This window comes from Papaver somniferum, chromosome 6, assembly GCF_003573695.1.
Source record: "Papaver somniferum cultivar HN1 chromosome 6, ASM357369v1, whole genome shotgun sequence".
In the NCBI taxonomy this organism is placed as follows: domain Eukaryota; kingdom Viridiplantae; phylum Streptophyta; class Magnoliopsida; order Ranunculales; family Papaveraceae; genus Papaver; species Papaver somniferum.
The window spans coordinates 130724217-130731759 of NC_039363.1; the positions used below are offsets into that span (position 1 = coordinate 130724217).

General features: G+C 37.0%; 1 non-coding gene across 1 annotated transcript; it reads right to left on the bottom strand.

Annotated features, from left to right (window-relative positions):
* Positions 1–7045: 7045 nt before the first annotated feature.
* On the bottom strand, positions 7046–7117 carry TRNAR-UCU. Its single transcript has one exon. It is a non-coding gene; the product is annotated as a tRNA-Arg (tRNA).
* Between the last annotated feature and the right edge of the window lie 426 nt (positions 7118–7543).

The window sequence follows — 7543 nt, forward strand, 5'->3', positions numbered from 1 at the left end:
TGAATTTTAGTGGAAAATAATTCATGAAACTGAGCAATAAAATGAATAGTTGTTTATTATTAATTCATAGGATTAGCTGTGGATTCGATTACGAATTCAGAATAATAAAACAAGTATTACCACCCTATGGGATTGTATATTCGACCATATAATCGGAGTAATTAAAATTATCTATCACCATTTCACGAGATCAGTTGTAGATTCGATCATGAAATCGGAATAATGAGATAGTACAGTTGTTTTATTGCCATTCTATGAGATCAAGCCATGGATTCGATCATAGAATCTGAGCAATTGTTATTGCCATTCCATGGGATCAGGCCGTGCCTTCGACCATGGAATAGGAGCAATTGTTATTGCCATTCCATGGGATCAGGCCGTGGATTCGACCATGGAATAAGAGCAATAATAGATTATTCTGGGAGTTCAGTAGTGAATGTCACGACAGAATTAACCTATTGCAGAAAAGATGTTAGCCAGTTAAAGCGTCACATCTATTCTGAATGGTGCATAGTCAGGGAGTCACAATGTTGTTTACGACCTGAAGGCGTTAGTGTTCTCAATCTACGGAGAACCGCCTGAATCTATGCACAGTCTCTCCACATAATCAGGTAACAGTGAGTGTCACCGACGTCCTGAAGGCGTCCGCCGCCCAACTATTCTTCTATGTGGAGGTGGGTCTCTCTACTGTAGTCAGGGAACAGTGAGTATTACCGACGTCCTGAAGGCGTTAAGCTCTGAATCTACAGAGAACCTCCCAAATACATTATTCTGCATATAGGTCACGACGAAATTCCAGGGATCGAACGCTCAGCTAGTGGAGGATTTTCGAAAACATATTCATCATGGCTTCGTAAAATATGAATCGTTGCATGCCTGAAAGCCGTGTCAAAAACATGCCTCATGATTTTACGGTTTTTCCCTTTGTTGAAAATCCACCATCTACACACACATGAGTTACTGGGCATGCCAGTTTGATGTATCCCATTTGATATCTTCGTATCCGAGAATCAACAAACTCGACTCCGCATTGTTCACAAAATTTCGGGTCTTCTTTTTCATCTCCGATTACTCGATAGTTTCCACAGGCACAAATTCCACTTTTTATAGGCCCAAAAATTCTTTCACAAAACAATCCATCTTTTTCCAGCTTATTGGTTTTGTAATGAAAAGTACTAGGTTTTTTCACCTCTCCAACAACCTCTCCGCTGGATAGTATTTTTTTGGCCCAAGCGCTTATTTGTTCAGGAGAAACTGATCCAATTAGAAGGTGTTGATGTTTATACCGGTCGATCATAGAAGAAATATTCTGATTCATCCCGATCAAGCTTCCTTCCTTTGAATCTGGAAGTTCTTCTCAGATACAAGGAAATGATTCAATTCCAGAGCCAAAGATCGTAGTTCTCGAACGAGCAATCGAAAGGATTCTGGAGCATCCTCAGGTTTAGGTATTGTTCCTCCAATGGTCGTAGTACCAAGTACTTCCTGACTAGCTCTAATATGATCATATTTATAAGTAAGCATCTCTTGTAAAATGTGAGCAACGCCAAACCCCTTTAAATCCCAAACTTCCAATTCTCCTACCCTAAGGGGTTGTTGTGTAACAAGTACATAATGCCCGCTGGAACGCCCATGAATTTTATCATCAACTTGATGAATTAATTTTAGGATATAGGATTTTCCTATTATAACGGGTTGTTCAAAAGGATCTCCCGTTCTTCCATCAAATATTCTGCTTTTTCCCGGATACTCGGGTTCAAATACCCACGGATTCGCTGTTTGCTTACTGGCTTCATATAATTCAGAAAACACGAGTTTTCTAGAAGCCTCTTGCTCATATCTCTCATCAAAGGGTGGTATTTGATAATGCTTGTCTAGCAGATCCCACGCTAACCCGAGCGAGCATTCAAATATCTGTCCTACATTCATTCGTGAAGGTACTCCTAATGGATTGAAGACCATATCAACAGGCGTTCCGTCTTGTAAATACGACATATCTTATCTAGGAAATTTTTTGGAAATGATACCTTTATTCCCATGCCTTCCAGCAACTTTATCTCCTACTTTTATTTCACGTTTCTGTGAAATATGTACACGAATCATTTCTGGATTATAACTATAACCCCCCTTTTTTTCTGGATCCATCTCACATCAATAACTCGACCTCTGCTACCTATAGGTAATTTTAGACAAGTTTCCTTTGCAGTGGATACTTGAATGCCAATTATATCCCGTAATAATCTATCTTCCGGGGCATATGATGATTCTTTCGTCATATGAGGCGTTAATTTACCTACTAAAATATCACCTGTTTCTACACAAGACCCCAGCATCACAATTCCGTTTCTATCTAAATTCTGGAGTAAGTGGGCTTCTAAATTCGGTATTTCATTAGTGATCCTTTCAGGGCCTTGGCTTGTCACATGAGTCTGAATTTCATATTTCCGTATACGAAAAGAAGTATAAACATCTCCATATACTAGACATTCACTAATAAGTACGACATCTTCAAAATTGTAGCCTTCCCATGGCATATAAGCTACTAATACGTTTTTTTCCCCAAAGCGAGTTCGCCACCAACTGTAGCAACACCATCTGCTAAAATTTGTCCCTTTTTAATGCAGTTACCCCGTTGAACTTGGGATTTTTGATGCATACAAGTATTTTTGTTGGAACGTTGATACATAACCAATGGAATGCTTAGAGAGAAAGACAATGAGAAAGGGAGAAAGGCCCTTTTGGAGAGAGATACTATGAATACGTTTTAGAATAGGCCGGCTGATAATGATTTGAGTTAATGATAATGAACCAACCAAACCGCCTATTTGGATTCATATGGGATAATGATAACTAAAGGTCAAAGAGGAAGTGACCAATGGGCTTCATAAAAAATAGGTTGGGGGGTCGACTTAGGTGTACGTAATAGCTATAAACCAATTATTGTGTATGTTTTTCTAGAATCCGAATGCATATAAGATGAGAATGAAATATTTGGTTTACACTATGGAAGAAACATATGTATATGTGATATTAGATATTGACTAGTTATATATGAACTATCCATAGATCTTATTTCCTTTACGATCCCACTATGAATTTAGATGAAGATTCCAATAGAAGTCCTTCCATTTCGTCTGTGACGAATGAATAAACACATGAAACCAAGAGCATATATAAGAGAAAAATAACGAAGAATTGAAAGAATGCTTTGGAACTAAAAAATGGAAGAACTTGGGCTTATGGATTGATAATTGATAAAGACTCGATGGATGAGAACGAAAAACGAGAAATCGAAGTAGTTCTGACGATTCAATAATATAATTACTTTAATTGGATATATCTTAGTAATGGAATCATATAGTAGTATTTATTGGTTTTAATTGTATCATTAACCATTTATTTATTTTGGTGCGAGGATCTTACCATGAATCCACTGATTTATGCCGCTTCCGTTATTGCTGCTGGATTGGCCGTAGGGCTTGCTTCTATTGGACCCGGAGTTGGTCAAGGTACTGCTGCGGGACAAGCCGTAGAAGGTATTGCGAGACAACCAAAGGCAGAGGGTAAAATACGAGGTACTTTATTGTTGAGTCTGGCTTTTATGGAAGCTTTAACAATTTATGGGTTGGTTGTGGCATTAGCACTTTTATTTGCGAATCCTTTTGTTTAATCCTAAGAATATAAAGTTTTTTTTTCTAAATTTTATTGCCCTGGATTTCCCACCTGCTTTTTTGAATTCTATCAAGATTTTACTCCTACAATCACTTTATGATTGAGACAATATCTGTGGGAAGGACTGATTTGAGGATGAGGAATTAGCAGACCTACTCGCTTTCTTCCTTCCCGTTCTTAGTCCAATGAAACCCTTTTTTTTAGAAAGCGTTGCAAAAGATGAGGTATTTCACAAATGACATGAGATATGGACCTAATTCTAATAAGTGTGTTTCTGAGTGGGAACCTCAATTGAAATATCAAAAAAAATTCAAAATGGAATAATAAAATCTATGTAAAAAAAAGGAAAAAAAAAGAATAAATCAAACAATAAAAGAAAGGGACGAATTGATACAAACTCTGTTTGATTTTGTTAGTCCTATCTATAAGATGAGATCATATGAAAAATGTAACCGATTCTTTCGTTTCTTTGGGTCACTGGCCATCCCCCGGGAGTTTCGAGTTTAATACCGATATTTTAGCAACAAATCGAATAAATCTAAATGTAGTACTTGGTGTATTGATCTTTTTTGGAAAGGGAGTGTGTGCGGGTTGTTTATTTCAAGAATAGGCTGGATCTAACTAGATGCACTTTCTTTTTTCTTTAGAACTAAACTAGGTAAATGAAGGGTGCACGATCTCGCGAATTACTTCTGAATAAGTGAAGAAATCATATGTAAGAACCATAGCATTTCGCGACTCATTGGTAAAGTAAATACACTTTGATTCTCTATCAACCAATAATGTAGAACTATTAACATGGTTAAAGCTAAACCGTTTGAAGTCTAGGCGTAACATGGTACTCTTTCTACCACTATGTTAGTATGGAAATGGTTTCAAAAAAAGTAGGGAATTTTTTCGATATAGAACACTCATATCAATAAAAGATTTGAACTTGTTACTGGAAAAGGGAAGGATCCCTTTTTTCAATGCCGAATTGACGGCCTATGTATTAAAGTAATAAGCATTTTTTGGATTTTAAGAAAAAACAACTTTGCCGATAATTACAGATTTTTTTCTAGACGGAAGAGTCCTCCAAATATTATGGTCGTGGATCAATGATCCGTTTTGATATTTTGGAATACGAACAGAGAAGAGAGGATAGGCTCATTATATAAAAAAATGGAATCCCTTATAAGTAACTGAGCGTGAGAGCCAAATGAATCGAAAGATTCATGTTTGGTTCGGGAAGAGATCGTGGAAGTTTTGAAATGAATGGGAAGATAATCTACTTTCATTAAGTGATTTATTATATAATCGAAAACACAGGATCTTGAGTACTATTCGAAATTCAGAAGAATTACGTGAAGGGGCCATTGAACAGCTGGAAAAAGCCAGGGCCCTCTTACGAAAAGTGGAAATGGAAGCCGATCAATTTCGAGTGAATGGATATTCTGAGATAGAACGAGAAAAATCAAATTTGATTAATTCAACTTATAATAATTTGGTACAATTAGAAAATTACAAAAACGTAACCATTCAGTTTGAACAACAAAAAGCGATTAATCAAGTCTGACAATGAGTTTTCCAACAAGCCTTACAAGGAGATCTAGGAACTCTGAATAGTTGTTTGAACAAAGAGTTACATTTACGCACCATAAATGCTAATATTGACATGTTTGGGGCGATGAAAGAAATAACCGATTAGTCCTTTGTACTGCAGGCATTATTTTTTCCTTTGCTTCTAAAAAAGAATTAAGAAAGTCTCATGGAAACTATTAGAGCCGACGAAATTAGTACTATTATCCGTGAACGTATTGAAGAATATAATAGAGAAGTAAAGGTTGTGAATACCAACAACGTACTTCAAGTAGGCGACGATATAGCTCGTATTCATGGTCTTGATGAAGTAATGGCAGGAGAATTAGTATAATTTGAAGAAGGTAAAATAGGCATTGCTATTAATTTGGAATCAAATAATGTTGGTGTTGTATTAATGGGTGATAGTTTAATGATACAAGAGGGAAGTTCTGTAAAAGCAACGGGACGAATTGCTCAGATCCCTGTGAGCGAATCTTATTTGGGTCGTGTTGTAAATGCTATGGCTAAACCTATTGATGGTAGGGGTGAAATTTCATCTTCTGAATCCCGGTTAATTGAATCTCCCGCTCCAGGTATTATTTCAAGACGTTCTGTATATGAGCCTCTTCAAACGGGACTTATTGCTATTGATTCGATGATCCCTGTAGGGCACGACCAACGAGAATTAATTATTAGGGACAGGCAGACCGGTAAAACAGCAGTAGCCACGGATACTGTTCTCAATCAAAAAGGGAAAAATGTAGTATGTGTTTATGTATCTATTGGTCAAAAAGCGTCTTTTGTAGCTCAGGTAGTGACTACTTTCCAGGAACGGGGGGCAATGGATTATACTATTGTGGTAGCCGAAATGGCAGACTCACCTGCTACATTACAATACCTCGCCCCTTATACAGGAGCGACTCTGGATGAATATTTTATGTACCGTGAACGATATACTTCAATCATTTATGATGATCCCTCCAAACAAGCACAAGCTTATCGTCAAATGTATCTTCTATTACGGAGACCCCCAGGCCGCAAAGCTTATCCAGGAGATGTTTTTTATTTGCATTCACGCCTTTTGGAAAGAGCCGCTAAATTAAGTATTCTTTTAGGTGAAGGAAGTATGACTGCTTTACCAATAGTAGAGACTCAATCTGGGGATGTTCGGCTTATATCCCTACCAACGTAATTTCCATTACAAATGGAAAAGTATTCTTATCCGCCGATCTATTCAATGCCGGAATCCGACCTTCTATAAATGTGGGGTTTTATGTTTCCGGAGTAGGATTTACGGCTCAAATTAAAGCCATGAAACAAGTAGCTGGAAAATTAAAATTGGAGCTGGCTCAATTCGCTGAGTTAGAAGCCTTTGCACAATTTGCTTCTGATCTCGATAACGCAACTCAGAATCAATTGGCAAGAGGTCAACTATTACGTGAATTGCTCAAACAAGCCCAATCGGCTCCTCTCACCGTGGAAGAACATGTAATGACTATTTATACTGGAACGAATGGGTATCTTGGTTCGTTAGAAATAGATCAGGTAAAGAAATTCCTCGTTCAATTACGTACTTACTTAAAAACGAATAAACCTCAATTGCAAGAAATCATATCTTCTACCAAGAAATTTCCGGAGGAAGCAGAAGTTCTTTTGAAGGAAGCTATTAAGGAACAGATGGAACGTTTCTACTTCAGGAACAAGCATAAAGAAGTTGATTACTCTTAGTAAATCGTCGATAAGCGTTTCTTATTTAAATCATTCAAAATATTTGTCTTGACATAAAAAGATAGAAAAATAGATGGAAATAAATTGCGTCCAATAGGATTTGAACCTATACCAAAGGTTTAGAAGATCTCTGTCCTATCCATTAGACAATGGACGCCTTTTCATTCCGTATTTTATCTTTTTATTTTTCTTTTACTATCTTACTGTTTGTAAAAAAGGATCCAGTTTCTTTATGTGAAATAATTTAGGAAAGGAATATGCGTATTTACATTAATGATGCGTATATCAAAATTAAAATGGAGCGGGTAGCGGGAATCGAACCCGCATCGTTAACTTGGAAGGCTAGGGGTTATAGTCGACGTCGATTCAACCTTTCTTTTTGACGTCTCTAATTCAAAACCGAACATGAAACTTTGGTTTCATTCGGCTCCTTTATGGAAAATGGATAGATTCCCAAATCTAAGTTGTAAAAAAAAAAAATCGACCCATAACACCTATGTTAGATTTTTTGTCTGAATACATTCAAAGCAACTCGCTTTATAGATGATCCCTCTAGAAGGGGGTAATTATAACAAATACTTCT